Source organism: Bos taurus, chromosome 17, assembly GCF_002263795.3.
Source record: "Bos taurus isolate L1 Dominette 01449 registration number 42190680 breed Hereford chromosome 17, ARS-UCD2.0, whole genome shotgun sequence".
Taxonomy (NCBI): Eukaryota; Metazoa; Chordata; class Mammalia; order Artiodactyla; family Bovidae; genus Bos; species Bos taurus.
The window spans coordinates 2,444,367-2,463,091 of record NC_037344.1 but is presented as its reverse complement, the minus strand read 5'-3'; the positions used below and the strand labels follow the sequence as shown (position 1 = coordinate 2,463,091).

The window sequence follows — 18,725 nt, the reverse complement described above, 5'->3', positions numbered from 1 at the left end:
GGACTATAAAGAAAGCTGAGTGCTGAAGAATTGGTGCTTTTAAACTGTGGTGTTGGAGAAGACTCTTGAGAGACCCTTGGACTGCAAGGAGAGCCAACCAGTCCATCCTAAAGGAGATCAGTCCTGGGTGTTCATTGAAAGGACTGATATATGTTGGCCACCTGATGTGGAGAGCTAACTCATTTGAAAAGACCCTGATGCTGGGAAAGATTGAGGGCAGGAGGAGAAGGGGACTACAGAGCATGAGATGATTGGATGCATCACTGACTCAATGGACATGGGTTTGAGTGGACTCCAGGAGTTGGTGATGGACAGGGAGGCCTGGCGTGCTGCAGTTCATGGGGTCGCAATGAGTCAGACATGACTGAGTGACTGAACTGAACTGATTCTCTATCCTTACAACATTCAACATGCTCTTTTAAAAGAGTATGTAGACTACATATAATCTGTTTAAAATGTCTAGTGGTCCCTGGTATTAGAATAAGGCAGAATTTATTAACTTGACCAACATAGGACCATGTATAACCTTGTCTCTTCATGCTCCTCAAACTCTATCTCCTTAATTCCCACTCACCCTTTCTGTACCAGCTGCACTGACCTCCTTCCATGTCCTTGAAACCTCCAGGTTTAAACTGATCAAAGACTTTTCCTTGTGATATTCCCTAGTCAATCACTCTCCCTTCCATCTCCCTTCTTAATGTTCTCTGTGGTGTTGGTTACCATGAAACTATTCTCTTTATTCATTTACTTGCTTATTTTGTTTCCCTTGAGTAGAATGAGATTAATAGGACCTGTGATTTTCTGTGTACTCTTCTCTACCATACCCTGGCATCTAGAATAGAATAGGGCATATGGTGGGATTCTCAGTAAACATTTGTTGGATAATCTCAGCATATTAAAAATAGGAAAAAATGTATTTGTTCTGGGGTAATTCATGTAATGATGAAACATTTCATAACATTTCATAAACATTTCATAATGATGAAATAGAGCATTTCATCATTATTGCACTGTGTTCATTAATCAAATTATGCACTTTAATTTTGTTTTTAGATAACCTTATAATATATGAGAAACATTTTAAAATATATGACAGAAGAAAATATAGGAAGAAGAAAGGATATTTTAAATGGCTTATTTTCCTTTTCTGTATGTTTTATAATTAAATATTAAGAAATCACTCTGGATTATTCATCTACAAAATTAGGTGATTAGGGTGGAAAATAGCTTAAAGATTTTTTTCTGGCAGAGTTGTATTTTGCTGATCTGCTGTTAGTCAGCCTTCTGTATCTGCTGGTTCTGCATCCACTGATTCAACTAATTTTAGATAGAAAATACTCAGGGAAAAAAATCCAGAAATTTCCCCAAAGCAAAACTTGAATTTGCTACATGCCAGAAATTAGTTACATTGCATTTATTTTGTCTTTATAATGGTTTACACAGCATTTACATTGTGTTAGGTATTATAAGTAATCTAGAGATGATTTTAAACTATACCACAGGATGTGCTTAAGTTACCTGCAAACCAATGCCATTTTATACAAGGGATTTGAGCATCTGTGGATTCTAATATCTGTAGGCGTTCTGGAACTAATCTCCCATGGATACCAAGGGAAACAAAGGGCTGTATGTCATCAAATGGAATCTACACAAATCTAATGGTGTCGAAATGGAGAAGGAAAGGCAACCCACTCCGGTATTCTTGCCTTGGAAATCCCAAGGACAGAGGAGCCTGGTAGGCTATAGTCCATGGGGTTGCAAAGAGTCGGACAGAACCTAGTGACTAAACAAACAGCAATGATGTTGGAAACATTGGTTTAAATGCTTTTAAGAATATTCTACTTAATTTAAGGGAACAGAAGTAGGTAACATAACATCTAATAACTTTGACATTCAATTGTGCTGCAGATTCTGTAGACCAGAGTTACATTTATGAAACAGGTCCCCTTAACCTCAATCAAAGAAAATAAAATTCAGTGGTGAGACATTTATTATCAATTTTAAAAATTGACAAGTCCTTCCCAGTTTTAGCAAGCAATGTTTTGGTTTTCATTTTATTTTATAAATGTACAGTATTATTAATTGTCCTCGTATTTAGAATTCAGTTGGTATACTAAAGAAACTTAATCAATGCTCTGATCAGTTGTATGCTCATGATGTTGAGTTCCTTTCTGGTAGTGATTTTCCCACAGGGAAGTTGTAGGTCAGAGAACAGGGGGAAACAGCAAAAGTCAGCCTTTATCTGGATTTGAGGATAAAATACAACAACAATAACAGCAATTCAAGGGAACAAATGGTACCCATCACAAAATGTGTATGGAAAAGTTCCATGAGATTTCAGAGAAAGGGATCTCATTTTTAGTGTGGGAAGGAGAAAGAATCAGAGATTTAACAGGAAAGACAATTTGTAATTTGTTCCCACAGAGATAGAGGATGGGGGAAATTCCAGGTGAGAAGAGCTACAGCCTCAGGTATTTGTGATGAAGGTGGGCTGTTTCAAGAGTGGACTGAGGCCAGGTAGTGGAGGGACTTGATGGCTGTAGAAAGGAGTGTGAATGTTGGTAACTTAAAAGGGATGGTGGAAAGTGAGTAGCATGGTTGAGCTTTTGTTTTGGGAAGATGACCATGGCAGCAGGATGAAAGAAGAGAAGAACTTTGGGGGTAGAACTATTAGCGTGATAGTCCAGGTGATGTGATGGGCAATGCAGTGGAAATGATAGAGCACTGAAGGGCTGGAAAGGGGAAGTATGTGCAAAGCTTCAAGTCGAGGATAGAAAAGCTAATTTGGTGTGGAGAAGGAAAATAAGCTGAATTTTAGAAATGCTGAATTTGAGCCTCTAAGTGATCCCTAAGTAAAGTCGTTGAACAGACAGTTTTACCTATAGAGTTCAGACTTGCATGAAAACTTAGAGGTGGAAAGAGAGTCTTTGTTGGTGATTCAAGAGATTTGGGTTCTTGGGACTTCAGATTCACATACAAGTCTCCATGTTGCTCCATTAAAATTTTAGCCGCCTCTATAGAGTCAACCCCATCCCAAGCCAAATGGCAGGATCAACCCCTCATTTCCCTTTTTCAAAAGCCAACTCTGAGGCCTTCATTTTGGAGAACGCATAAGGCTCTAAGCTGCTAAGTAATCAAAAAAAAAAAAAAAAGAGAGAGAGAGAGAGAGAAAGATCTTCAAATGAAGAGACTTATAAACCTGAGTTTTGGATTGGCTAATTATTATAACTGTCTCATAGCAGCTATTCACTCTGAAAGGGACACAGCAAAACAAAGACACCAGGGCTGAGAAACAGCACAAAAACATATCTCTCCTGCAGAACACAGGCCACATGGCTTGAACCAGTGCAGGCATCCACTGAGACAAAATACAGAATTAAAGTCATAGGATTGTGAATGTCAAAAGGACCTAGAGAGCATCTAGTTAATGCCCCCTAATTTATGGTAAAAGAAGTTGAAACTTTTTTTTTTTTTTTTTAGGAAATATTTTTGACTTGTGGGCCTGGTGACAACAAATCAGCTCCACTGTAGTGGTGGAAAAGCAGCTATAGGCACTGCGTAGCTAAGTGAGGGCCACTGTATACCAATAAAACTTTATTTACAAAAATTGGCTTGGCCAGCAGGATGTTTCCTAACCTCTGGCTTATACTATGGTGCTAATGAGGCCATTATCAAGACTCACTTTGGATCTTCATTGGTCAGTTTAATTGTAGTACTAAAATTTCTTTTTTTTTTTAATTAATTTTATTTTATTTTTAAACCTTACATAATTGTATTAGTTTTGCCAAATATCAAAATGAATCCACCACAGGTATACATGTGTTCCCCATCCTGAACCCTCCTCCCTCCTCCCTCCAGGAAGTTGAAACTTGCAGAGGGTAAGTGAGACTCTCAAGGTCACAGAGATAGTTATTGGCACAAAAGGGGCTATTGCACTCATCGGGTTTCTCTCAGAGGGGTGTGCTTTTATTGTTTTGCAATAAAAATGAATGGATAAATGCCCATAAAGCAAGAAATCACATGTAACATGTGTGTCTTTATTTTTGCAGCATTAATTGAGTTATTAAAGCAAAGATCCAGGTACGAATATGGTAGAAGTATGCAGTAGCATAAATCTTTCACACACTCCTCTCTATTAGAGAGGGCAATAAAGGACATGTGTCTTCAGTGAAAACTTATGGATTTTTGTTTTCAGAATAAAGTGGGATATTTCAAAGCACTAACAGGTAAAAGAAACTTAAAAGTATGTATATTCCTTTTGCTTCTACTAATGGCCTGGTACCACCTGTTCCTGATCAGATAAAAATGCTGTGTTTTCAGTCTCCATCACTGTTCTGGCCACAACTGAGGATAATGTGCGAGTCTCCACGGATTAGGTATTTTAGTTCAGATGGAGAGGTGTTACACACGCAGTTCAATAGCTCTACCTGAGGAGTTAGACTGAAATTCTGGAAAGGACACTTTCTGATGATGTGCTCAGTGCTGCTTATTCTCCTTGGAGCATGGTCACTGCCCTTGGGGTGGTGGTAGACAAGTTTTCCACCCATTACTGCCTCCTGGGAGAAGTGACTCAAGAGGCATGGAGTTCTCAGCACTATATGCAACATTTTCCATGCAAACCAGCTTTTTTCTTTAGTTTTAAAAATGACTTCATGTCAGTGTGACCCCCGTATATTTGAGTATTGTTAGACTTTGAGTCTCCTTTAAGAGTGAGCATATTAAACAAAACAAATTTTACCCCCCTATACTACTCTCTATGCATTTATTAACATTCCTAGAAGTATTTTCTTGGGATTTAGGTGGGAGATTTATGTTCTGGATCTTTTTTTCCTCCCACAATCATTTCTATATTTAAAAGTTTTCAAATACATTCCCCCTCTACAGAAGGGAAACATGATAGATACAATAATATTCCAACAGTAATATTCCATTGTGTGAATATATTACATTTGGTTTATCCATTAATCAGTTGATGAACAATTGAATTTTCTTACCTTTTGGATGTTTTAAATAATGCTGATGTGAACACTCATTTACAAGCCTTTGGATGTATGCCTTCAATTCTTCACCTGGTCAACATTTGGGCTTCCCAGGGGGCTCTAGTGGTAAAGAATCCACCAGCCAATACAGGAGACATAAGAGATATGAGTTCATCCCTGGATCAGGAAGATCCCGTGGAAGAGGGCATGGCAACCCATTTCAGTATTCTTGCCTGGAGAATCACACGGACTGAGGAGCCTGGCAGGTTACAGTCCATAGAGTAGCGAAGAGTCAGACACGACTGAAGTGACTTTGCGCACATGCACACCATCATTCTTTGGCATGGTTAACTTGAAGAATAACCAAAAGTTGTTTGCAGATATTTTATTTCTAAAAGGGACATACACTCCTGTATTTTCTTACAGATGAAATTCATTTCAATAGCATTTATTTCTTCTGTACTGAAAACGGTAAGAATTTTATAGTGGACACGAGTGTAAATCTTAGTAGGTGAAAGTGACTCAAGTTTGCTAGTTTTTATAAGCTAAAGGAGCTGAGAAAAAAGTTCATCAGGTCAATAAGCCAGGGATGACTAAAATACTGATTACCAGCCATAATTTCTTTATCACAAATTTTCCTGGTTGAATACCATAATGGTTAATTTTATGTGTCAACCTGACTGGGCTACAGGTTGCCTGGATATCTGGTCAAACATTATTCTGGATGTGAGTGTTTCAGATTGGAATTGACATTGACTTTGGTAGACTAAGTGAAGCAAATTGCCCTCCCTAATGTGGGTAGAGCTCATTGAATCAGCTGAAGTCCTGAACAGAGCAAAAAATGCTGATCTGCACCCAAGGGAGAATTCCTTGCTCCTGTTTTTGAACTGGGACACCAGCTTTTTCACATTTGGGTTAAAACTGAAGCAATGGTTCTTCCTGGGTATTGAGCCTGCCAGCCTTCAGAATGGAGCTATGCCATTAGCTCTCCTGGGTCTCCAACTGCCCACTCACCCTGCAGACCCAGCACTTGTCATCCACTGCAATCAAGTGAGCCAATTTCTTATAATAAATCGCTCCATACATACACATTTATCTATAGAAATATCAATATCATTAGCAATATCAATCTAATTTATATATATGCTGCTGCTGCTAAGTCACTTTGGTCGTGTCCGACTCTGTGCGGCCCCATAGACGGCAGCCCACCAGGCTCCCCTGTCCCTGGGATTCTCCAGGCAAGAACACTGGAGTGGGTTACCATTTCCTTCTCCAGTGCATGAAAGTGAAAAATGAAAGTGAAGTTGCTCAGTTGTATCTGACTCTTAGCGACCCCATGGACTGCAGCCTACCAGGCTCCTCCATTCATAGGATTCTCCAGACAAGAGAACTGGAGTGGGGTGCCATTGCCTTCTCCATTTTATGTGTGTGTATATATATATATATATATACATACACACAAATATGGACTTCCCAAGTGGCACAGTGGTAAAGAATTCACCCACCAATGCAGGAGATCCAGGTTGATCACTGGCTTGGAGTAGGAAATGGCAACCCATGCCAGTCTTCTTGCCTGGAAAATTCCATGGACAGAGCAGCCTGGCAGACTACAGTCTATGGGGTTGCAAAGAATTGGACACAACTGAGCATACACATTCCATACCACATATATTTATATGGCTTCCCTGGTGGCTCACTCAGATGGTAAAGAATCTGCCTGCAATGCAGGAAACCCAGGTTCAACCCCTGGTTTGGGAATATCCCCTGGAGAAGAGAATAGATACTCACTCCTGTATTCTTATCTGGAGAATTCCATGAACAGAGGAGCCTGATAAGCTACAGCTCATGGGGTCACAGAATTGAACACAACTGAGCAACTAACACACATTATATATGTGTGTGTGTGTGTGTATATATATATATATATATATGTTAACATATATATATGTTATTGGTTCTGTTTTCTGGAGTACTCTAACACAAATGTATGGACACCTTCCCCACTTACTTCCCTCTTGCTGCTAGGACCAGCATTGCGTGGACGCGAGTGGACACGAAGAGCAGAGAGTGGGATGTCGCTGTGCCTCCCTTTGGTCTACTGTTGTTTCCCACTGTCTGTGGCTCTTTGATGTTCACATGAGGAGAAAGCTGGTGAGAGGTGGAGATGTATATTGGTCGAAAGGTATTGGAGAGAGAAATTTAGCAGAGGGATATGTCTCAAATTTATGATGCCTCTATAGAAAGTTGATTATCAGATTCTTTCATTTGTTAATGTGTTTTACTTGTTAATTTGTTTCACTTGTTAATTTCTCAGGTAAAAATGTTTAACTTGCAGGTTTCATACAGTTGCTGTAAGATTGTTTCAATATGACTTACCATACCTTTTTCATACCAAAATGTTAGATGATGAAAATAAATCCATTTATGTATTCTGTCTGCCTTTCGGGCTTATTTCTTGTTAACGCTTATTACTCATTGTTTACTAAGAGTGAAATATTCCTGAGAGAATCTCTGGCAGAGGACAGCCAGTTCTAGATCTGCCGAGTCCTATAATTGTCTTCTTTTTTCTTCCAGAAGATGACTCAGTCACCCTGACTGGTTCTTGAGCTTCATCTTCTCAGTTTTGTTCAGCTTAATAAATATTTGTGGGGCATCTCTTATTCATTGGGCACAGAGCTAAAGCCTTTAGAAGCTCACTTCCTAGTTGGGAGAGACAAACTTGTGAGCAAAAACTGTTCAGTAGATGTTGGTCTGCACTCTGGTATATACATCCACGACAGGTCCACCCATAACGCTTGCGGGGCCTGGGGCAAGAATGAAACACATGTTCCACACATCTAAAGATTGGAAATTTGTAAATCTAACTAACAGACCATTGCCAAATTAGATATGTGCTATCCTCATCCCTTGATACATACACCTGTATGACCAAGTTTGAACCTAGAAATATGGCTCCTTGGAGTTCTACACAGAAACATGGAATTGAAGGAAAGCCAGTCCTTGACCTGCAGCCCAACCCCTTCTAGCCCCATTCCTGGCTATTGCATACTGTGGGGGACTTGCAAACACACTCCCAGCCCAGATGTGCAGAGTGCATCCATGTGGACACAAAAAGCTGGACTTTGGCCACCTGTGAGCCTAAGGGTGCATACATACCCCAAGGCCTTGAAAGTGGGGTCTGGACCATTTATACAGAGAATTCTGTGTCCAGGGAACCTAAAGCAAGCTTCAGAAGGGTTGGACGGGCTCTGGGTAAACATTTCCACTTGGCCCTGAGGAGGCCTTCACAGGCAGGAATATAAGAGCCCTGAGAAGTCTGGATGTGGGGTGTGCACTTCTTGGCATGGAACCCAGGTGCACACAGATCCTGCCACAAGGCACAGTGGGAGTTTCAGGTGGACTCTCAGCAAAAAAAAGGAGTTAGGGAAAATTTCCAGAGGAAATAATATCTGAGCTAAGATGTTGAAGGGGAGGGTAGCCAGATAAGCAAAGATGGACAGGCCATCACGAGCTGAGCAATCAGCAGTGGCTCATTTGTAGAGAAGTGGCAGGCACAGTGTCACCATGTGAGAAACTAGGAAGGTGGCACCTTCCCCTCTGCCAGCGGCAGTCTGTAGGCACAAATACCTAGCCTTCACCTCTAGACCTGCCTGTGGTTTAGACTGTGATCTCTTCAGCAGCTTTGGGTTTCAAAGCATCTTCCACTCAGGGTTTCTGCTCCAGGCTCCTGTCCTGGGTCCAGAGCAGTCAGGAGCTCTCTGGCTCTCAGAGCCCTGGCAGTAACTTTCTATTGTCAGTCTTGGCAGTAGCCAAGGTAGAATTCTAGTTCTACCTCAAACTTTTTGCAACATGTGGTGATATTGTCACGTTTCCCCCTCTTTTCTTTCTTTCCAAGACATTTCTGCCACAATCTATCTGTTCACCCACCTGTGCTATTGGGTGCTTAACAGTCCTCATGTGTTCACACTGCCTTTACTGAAATGTCACCATCCTATAAATTCAACAAATGCATGGATTTGGACTTCTGTTGGTTTTGATCACTGATGTATCCCAAGCCATTAGAGCAAAGCTTTACTCTTGGAGGAAGAACAACTGATGAAATGTCCTTTCTTCTTTCCCTGACATGACAGTTTTTAATTAGGCTTTAAAACCCATGTGTAGACTTCACTTCCAGAAGACTGCTTACTTCTGGGATGGCATGGATGCCCATTCTGGTTTGGCCTAGCACTTAGCACACACCACAGTCCTTAACATTTGTCTTCAGGTTGACTTTTTGAATCTCCTGTTGTTTTAGGCCCCTAAGCTTGGAGTTTTTATGTTTATCTCTGTATCTTCAGTTCATATTATCACAGCTCTCAGACCATACTGAGAAAATGATAAATGTTTATAAATGCATGTCTTACCATGATATCTCCTCTGAACTTTAAGCCAAATGCACACATAAAATCAACTTTGTATATTTCAAAGACACCCCAATGTCACGCTTCCCTGGATTTTCTTGTGGCTCTACCCAGTATATCCTGTTGCTGTGTTGAAAAATAATTCCTCTTCCAATTACTTACTCTATTTTATTGCAGTTATCTTGACAAGAAATTTTATTGACTTCTGAGAGTCTAAAAATGACCCTGGCTTATACTTGACACTGAGTAAGTGTTGGTAAATCAATGAATAGCAATCATACTCCTCTACAAACCTGCTTATTGCTGCCATTGTTTCCCATCAGAGTGACTGTCGCCAATCTTCACCAAGTTACTCAAATCAGAAAGCCAGCTCTCATTCTTTCTTATGGTTTATTTTTACAATTTAAGTTAAGGTCTAACTAACCTTTTATAGAATACTCAACCATTACATGTTCAGTTCAGTGAGCTTTGACAATTATTTACCCATATAACAATTGCCCAAACAAGACAGAGAACATTTCCATCACTTAGACAATGTCTGTTGTGCTCTTTTCCAGTCAACCCACTCCTCAGAACCAACAATTTTCTGACTTCTGACACCATAGATTCATTCTGTCTATGTTTTTTAATTTCATTTAAGTTAAACCATACAGTATGCACTCATTTGGGTCTGACTTCTTTCTCTTAGCATATTTTTTTGCTTAACACATTGCAGTGCCTGTTGCTATATATATCAGCAATTTGTTCATGTTTAAATCTGAGCAGTATTCCATTGCATGAATATATCATAATTTGTTTATCCACTCCTTATGATAGGTATTGAGATTGTTTCCAGTTTGGGGTTATTATAAGTAAGACTTCTGTGGACATTCCTATGCAGTCTTTTGGAAGGGATGTGTTTTTATTTCTCTCGGGTAAGTACCTAACAACGTGTGGGGTTGTGTGTCCCTGAGACCACCCTCAAGTTCAATAATTCACTAGAAGGATGCATAGGACTCAGGAAACTATTATGCATATGGTTAGAGTTTATTGTGGTTTAGAGATTAAAATTAGCAATGAGAAAAGCCTCATAGAGTAGAGTCCAGGAGAGACCAGGTGTGAGCTTCCAGTTGTTTGCTTCTCGGTGGAATCAAACAGCAGTGCTTAGACACTGATGTATGATAATACATGCAAGGTATTTTCAACCAGAGAAGCTGACCTGATTCTTGGCGTCAGGTTTTATATTAGTGGTTGGCCGTGCAGACAAAGCTGACTGCTCACGTGGTGACTTTGGTTTCCAGCCCCTCCAGAGGCTAAGCTGTGTGACCCTCACAAATCACGAGGCCCATCCCAAGGCCCACACTTAAATCACTATCTGGTGTGGCTCAAGGCAAAGACAAGATATTCCAAAGACAAAAGATTATCATCCAGAGTCGGGAGGAAAGAATGAAACATTTTTTGGGCAGGATCAGTCCCTTAATGCACAGAGTATAACTGCTAGGTCACAGTAGGTTTATATTCAACTTTTTAAAAAGCTAGGAAATTGCTATCCAAGTGGCTGTACCTGTTTACATTTCCACTAGCAGTGTATGAGAATTCCAGTTGTTTCACATCTGTACCAACATTCAGTATTGTAAGTCTTTTTTATTTTAGTAGCTATTCTTAGTGATTTTGAATATAATTTGTGATTTTAATTTTCATTTTTTCTGATAATAATGTGAGCACCTTCTAATGCTCATATCTTTTAGTATAAATCAGTGGGCATTTTTGTATATCTTCTCGGAAGTTATTCTTGACACTTCTCATGCTTTTACATTCTGTATCCAATCCTTCATCAAGCCTTCTTGATTTCATGTCTGAAATATCTCTCAAACTCTGATCTTCTCTGTCTCTACCAACACCACCCTAAACTGAGCCCCGTGGATCTCTATTCTGGGCTTCTCCGGTGGCTTTTTAGTGCTTTACCTACATCCCCAGTGACCACCCTCTGATCTATTCTCTATTACAGATGGAATGGTATGTTGAAATTTTAATTCCTATTATTTTATAATCTTTCCTACACACACTAAAATAAAAGCAAAGACAAACAAAGCAAACTTCATTGCCTTACCATTCCTTTTAGAATAAAGCATTTCCTGGCATGATGGATAAAACCTTGGAGTCTCAAGCCCTCACGTCCTCTCCAGCCTTCTTTTCTGTCCTTCTCACCCTTGCTTTCTCTACTCCAATCATTCTGGCTTTCTTCTATCCTTGTTTTCACTTCCGGCTCTCCCCTACCATACAGTTTATATTCATGCTGCTACTTATGCTTGGAAATCCTCCTTCCTCTCTTTTTTAATAAGTTAACTTCTTCCCATCTTTCATAGTTCAACTCAAGTTTCACTGGCTTAGAGAAACCTTCCACAACTTCCATGACTAGGTCCAATTCCTCAGTGATAGGTATTCTTGGCTTTCTATGTAGCTCTTCTGAAGGTGATTTATCAGAGCTGAGATTTAAATTTATTTCTGTGATTTTTTATTTCTCTTCCTCTCTCAGTGCCAATACAGAAGGACTCAGTGGTATGCTGGAATCAACTCTAAGAACCAGTCATGGGCTTTTTCCAACTCCACTATCAGAGGCAGCACATTGATAGCTTGAAGTTAGCGAGGGTTCACATGTTTACACCATAGAAACTGGCAAATGATATGGACTAGGGATGTCCCCCCCTTCCTCGAAAGCTGGTGGTTTTAAATGTTTGCCAACACACTACAAGAAGCACCAGGGATTTTTTTCCTCCAACATTATATCCTCACCAAATAAGAAAGTCGTTGGCCACAATAATTTATCAACTAATATATGTTAAATAAGTGAATAATTTAGTACCCTGGGCTCTCCAATACCCTTGGAATAGCTTTTTGCTCTTTTCTCATCAAACTCTCTTTAATATTTTGAAGGAGGGTCATTGGACTCTGGTCTGTTTACTATTTTTGACTTGGTTGCAGCAATAAAAATATTAATATTGTATTTCTAATCATTAACTTTTTCCGGATAGCCTGTGGAATAGGTTTTCTCTTTTCCTATGCTCCAAATTTGCTGGTTCCTCAAAGGCCACACTGTTTATTAGGGAAAATCAAATGACCCAGCATGAAACAAATGGGAACTAAGAGAGACAGGCAACAGAGAGAATATATATAAATTTATGTAGAGTATATTTATGAACAAAAACCTCTTAAAGTTTCATTTCTGTTCTGATTTAAGCTCTTCTGGAATTATTTTCTTTAGCGTGTGTGGAATGTATTGTGGAGAACAGTTCAGGGTTCAGGTTAAGCTGTTAGCCAAGTTAATTGCTGCCTGTGGGGATGCAACATGATGTAACTCTAGTTTTCTCAAGTTTTAGTCATTCCATGTTACTGTTATTATTTTTGCCATGACATCGTGTGGTAACACATCTGCCGCTGCTGCTGCTGCTGTGTCACTTCAGTCGTGTCCGACTCTGTGCAACCCCACAGATGGCAGCCCACCAGGCTCCTCCATCCCTGGGATTCTCCAGGCAACACATCTGCAGGCCAATTATATTGTTATTTGTAATATTTCATATTTTTCTTAAAATTGAGCCACTTTTAAAAACCTAAATTTATTTTTAAAGGCATTTGTATAATGCTTTTAAATGCTTTATTCTCCCAAATTATGTTAAACTGACACATGGCACTTAGAAGATGTGCACCAGAAGTCACCTCATGCACTGCCAGTAGTATCCCTAGCATAATTTGGGGAAAAAAGTAATAGCACAGAACATAGATTTTGGGGTTATCCACACTTGGATTGTTTTCTTAGATACCCCAGAAAGTCAGATTTCCTCTCTAGGACTTATATTATCTGTAAATGCAGCTCCCTGAATCTGGGGTGGATAATAAATAAGATGATGTACAGAACTGGATGACCAAGGGGTAGAGCTCATAGGAGATGCTCATAGATTAATGTCTTTTTCCATTTATTACTCATCTTTACTACTTTACTGGTTCAATCACCGCTTTATGACTCTCACTAAAGCATATTTTTATTGTAATGCAATTTTTACATAGTAAAATGCATAAATCTTAAGTGCATACATGTCAACATCTGTTCATTATTGGTTCTAGATTTACTGTTTAAATTGAATGTCTGAATATTTGACCTCTCCTATCATGTCTAGTATATACCGTATGTTTGATTTTATTTTTATTTTTTTTGTTTTTTTTTTTTGTTTTAAATTTTATTTTATTTTTAAACTTTACATAATTGTATTAGTTTTGCCAAATATCAAAATGAATCCACCACAGGTATACATGTGTTCCCCATCCTGAACCCTCCTCCCTCCTCCCTCCCCATACCATCCCTCTGGGTCGTCCCAGTGCACTAGCCCCAAGCATCCATTTTAGAAGCATCATGACTTCTATGAGATTTTTTATTCATACCAAGAATGCTGTATGAATCTGAGTTAAAAGTACTGAATATTTACAGTTGTGAAGTACTGCTCAAGCGTTCTTGTTAGTAATATTCGTTTCCATTATTCTTACTATCAATATGAAGACTGAGGTTTTCTGTGGTTATTCAGTCACTCAGTCATGTCTGATTCTTTGGGACCCCATGGACTGCAGCATGCCAGGCTTCCCTGTTCATCACCAATTCCCAAAGCTTGCTCAAACTCATGTCCATTGAGTCAGTGATGCCATCCAACCATCTCATCCTCTGTCTTCCCCTTCTCCACATGCCTTCAGTCTTTCCCAGCATCAGGGTCTTTTCCAATGAGTTGGCTCGTAGCATCCGGTTTTCTAACTTGGACAAACCTGTAACTTTTTATCCATGCTTTGCTCAGGATTGAATAACAGCCTTGTTCCATATGGATCACTTAGCAATCAGCAACTTGCAATTCAAAATCAGCAGCTCTCTGGGGGCAGATTCAGAAGTGTGAAACAATCTTGCAAGGGTTGCTGATTTGTGTTTCTGCCTCAAACTGCAAGAAATTAGCAATTAGCCACCTTTGGTGTATTTCCACAGCTGGTCTTGAGTCATGATCAATCAAAAGCAGGAATCAGGAATCATGATAAAAGGAACCATGCTTAGATACCAGATTGCCTAATACCAGCTCAATTCATCCATCAACAAAACATATTGCTTGCTTGCTGTGAACCTGGCCATTCTGCTGTCGTGTCTGCCAAACCCTCCTTGACAACACCAGTCCTCATCGAACTCTCTCCTCTGAGTCCTGCATTTGTGGACTTGCTGCATCACAATGGACCCTTCTCATGTGACAGCATCCTTCATGAGGGCAGTGTGCAACCTCAGGAAACATTGTATTTTTGTTATTATTTTGTGAGGGAGCATGTCTTGTTTTCATAAGTTCTATCCCTTAAGAGCCACATAGAAACGTGGTCAATTTATTGGAGGTTTGGGAAAAAACAAATCTTGCTTAACATAAAGAATCTTCTTATAGGCAGAAATGTCTACCAGTTAGATGGCTGCCCCAAGAGAGCGAGTGTCCTCCAAAGGCATTATTCAAACAAGAGCTCCACAATCATCTGACAGGATGATATAAACAGAGAATTAAAAATTTCAGAAGGGTAGTTAAACTAGTTGAGCTCCAAGGCCCTTTATGTATAGATTGTATAATTCTACACATTCTAAAGTCGCCAGTCCAGGGTCGATGCACGGTACTGGATGCTTGGGGCTGGTGCATTGGGACGACCCAGAGGGAGGGTAGGGGAGGGAGGAGGGTGGAGGGTTCAGGATGGGGAACGCGGGTATACCTGTGGCGGATTCATTTCGATATTTGGCAAAATTAATACAATATTGTAAAGTTTAAAAATAAAATTAAAAAATAAATAAATAAAAATAAAGACAAAGCCTGGAATAACAGAATAAGTATCAACTCTGAAACCAAATATAGGTGGGTTTTATTTCAGCTCTGTGTGCCTTTGGGTGCATTACTTCGCCTCACCTTTATCACCTACAAAACTGAAATAATATCAACCTTGCAAAATCCAAGATATAGAACTATTGTGCCCCAAATGCCTGAAATACAGTAAGTGCTCAATAAACAGTCATTTCCCCCCACTCCAAAAAAAATAAATAAATAAAGTACCTTGAATGGTTGCCAGCACAAGGCATAAGCAGTAGAGTTGGAGACAAAAGATCTACAAACCTAAATAAGTAGGCTTTTGTAAAAACCAGCCTTCTTCACTAACATACTAACAAAGCATAGAATTAACTAGTGTTGTGTTAGTTATTCACTTTAAAATACTTTGATATAGACAGTGGGTCATAATGGCTGTCATTATTAGTCAGGTTAAGCCACAACCCAAGTCATTCTAGTATATTCACTAGATCAGCTAGCATTTCTAATCAGGAAGCCTGTATCTCAGAAGTAACATTAACATCTCTAAATGCTTCCATTATCCAGAGGGGCAGAGGACTTAGGGAGACTGAACCCTGGAATCAGACAGCCCCCATTGGAGTCTTGGTTCTGTTATTTACCAGTTATAATATCTCAGGAATTTAAATTACCTGCACTTCAATTTCTGAGCCTGTAAACTGGGAATATACTAGTGACTATGTTGTAGACTGCCAAGAGGATTAAATGAGTTAACACAGATATAGTTTTTAGAGCACTATATGCCACAGAGTAAGTCCTTGTGTAAGTGTTAAATGAACAAAATCAATTGACATCAGATCCTTTGCTTAATAACATTCTAAGTGTCAGAAATGAGTTCTCACTGATGAAATTAAAGGTACCCAAATTGTGTAGATTGGTTTCCATAAACTAAAGACTATCCTTCTACTCTTGCATGAGTGGGATATAGAGCAAGGCTTGAAAGCATGACATTCAAAATTTAATCCTTAATTGTCTAGGTCCAGCATTTGAGTCAAAGGATTCTGGTTTCCTGATGTCAACTGTAATGGAAACAGAATCCTACCACTGAAGTAGATATCATTTTGCCTTAATTAGACATTAAATGTATGATGGTAATTGAAGCAATAAAAACATAAAGAACTAGAATTTATGGAGCTTGCAAACAGGTTATATGAATATTTGTCTACTTGCTAATGAATATTTGTATAGTAAATATATTTATGTGACAGAATTTATTCTGAGTCTTACTCAGTGGAGAGGTTGTGGGGCAGAAGCTAATTCTCACACGTATTAAATACAAATTGTAGTATTACCTACAAATATGGTCTATTCTAAGAACTGCAGCTAATGAAATTGAATTAAGTTCACTTAACAAGAAAAGGAGAATAGACTAGGATATATCAAGATGCAAGCTTCCGAGGTGGTGTGGTGGTAAAGAATCCACCTGCCAATGTAGGAGATGTGAGTTTAATCCCTGGGTCAGGAAGATCCCCTGGAGAAGGAAATGGCAACCCACTCCAGTATTCTTGCCTGGGAAATTCCATGGACAGAGGAGCCTTGTGGGTTACAGTCCATAGAGTTGCAAATAGTCAGACATGACTGAGTGACTGAGCACACATGCATATCAAAGTGCAATGGTTCAGTATGATCCACTGAACTCAGTAAGTCAGAAGAATCTGAAACACTAGCAGAGAGGGTAAAACATGAACCTCCATGAATGGATGAAACATAGCTAACAACAGTGTAATAAAGATAGGAAGGAAAGCATGAGAGTGACTGAGATTTGGAATTAATGAGGGGTAGGAATTTAAAGATTGGATAACAGGAGTAACATCAAAATATGAAGAGATTAGAAGTTAAGGAAGTTGTTTTTGGCTGGTGGACAATACATAGCTTCCTAATATGGCTTCTCTTGACATTTCATAGAAATGCTCTCTTGCACATCATCAGTGATCTCCTAGATCCCAAAGCCTTATTTTATTTCTTCCCTTTGTTCACCTTTCTGCAGTGTTTGACCTATGATGTAATTTCCCTTTTGGAATAAGGCAAGCACAAAGGCAGAAATGCCAGCTGTGGGCCCTTGAGAGAGTTGGGGCTGAAAATCCAGATTTGCGAAAGCAGAAGTGTTGATGTTGTGGCATCAAGGGGATGCTGTGCTAGGGTGCCTGGATGCAAAGAACTGTGATGGAACCTTGGAGGATGATGGCACTGAGAGGGATGGGCAGGGGAGCAGTGATCAGAAGACAGGAAGGGAATCAGGGAGCTCAGGGAGAGAAGCCAAAGGATACTGTGGGTGCTTACTGATGCATTCCTGTTGTGGGTGGCTCTGGAAGCTGCTAGGGCTGGGCTCTCCCTGTTTGCAGAGAGGTTAGGAAAGACAGTGAATAAACTGTGGGAGGGAGCAGAATAGGAGATACATCAGACCTGCCTACTAATTTATTAACTCCATGGATGCATCCACCTAGAAAATATTGATGATTCACTGAGATAATGATTTTCCTTGTTTTCAATTTTATCTCTTCCTGTAGTGTCTCTTCCTTGCTTCATCAGTAAAGTAAATCACAAAATGATGGAAACTGTGTGTCTCTTCTTGACAAAGCAGAAGCCCTGTTGCCATGGGACTCCCTACAGTTTTCCATTATGACAATTATAAAAATATGTGTACAAGGAGGACAAATGAAAGGACCCATCAAAATGAATGTGTAATTACATTTTTTTACAACACTGTCTTCTAATCATTGGGAAATGTTTGCATTTAAAACATTTGAAATTAAAATTAATTGGTTTAATCTATGTTGTATTTCTTTCTTCAGGCTCTGGATATCCCATGTTAATAACTTTCCTTCATTTTTTTAATAGAATGTAAAGGACAATACTCTAGTGGATGGAGTCATCGATCTATCCAACAGATATTTTACCAAAAGCCTCTTACATGCTGGCTCAAGCGTCCCACCTACTAGACATACAGAAATGAATAAAAAATGCCCCTGCCTTCAGAAAGTTCTGAAAAAGTTCCACAGATAAGAAATTTTGATTTACTTTGTCAGTTGTTTTGCTTAAATATGTTTTAAAATCTGTCTGCTTAAGTTTCCTTATCTATTAAAACTTTTTGTTGTTGCTTAGTTGCCAATACTTAGAACACAGTTAAATACTCAACAAATGTGTTAAAGTCAAGGGATGATGTATGCAAAAAATAGAGAACAACATACCTAATTAATTCATGAATTTTCATGAGTTGGACCACCATGGAGGCCATCTGGCCTGTGTCTTTTGCAATGCTGCTTGCTCTTGGATGAGGGACAATCGTGTCTGATGGATAAAGTCTTCTCTGTTTCTGGTGCCACTGCAGGGTATTCATTATCATTACAAATCTCGCCTTTGGGAGCCCCACCCATTTAGAGTTTAGCTTACTTGGTTTATACTCAGTATAAAGAGTCTGAGTGAACTTTTAAATGCTTGACTCATTGTAGTCAAGCATGTAGGTGGCTCAGATGGTA

At 39.4% G+C, this 18,725-nt stretch overlaps 1 long non-coding RNA gene across 1 annotated transcript; it reads left to right on the top strand.

Moving 5' to 3' along the window:
• Window positions 1-1,636: 1,636 nt before the first annotated feature.
• Window positions 1,637-18,303, top strand: LOC132342569 (uncharacterized). The gene is made up of 3 exons (XR_009490976.1): window positions 1,637-1,735; window positions 17,757-17,930; window positions 18,088-18,303. It is a non-coding gene; the product is annotated as an uncharacterized lncRNA (long non-coding RNA).
• Window positions 18,304-18,725: the final 422 nt, after the last annotated feature.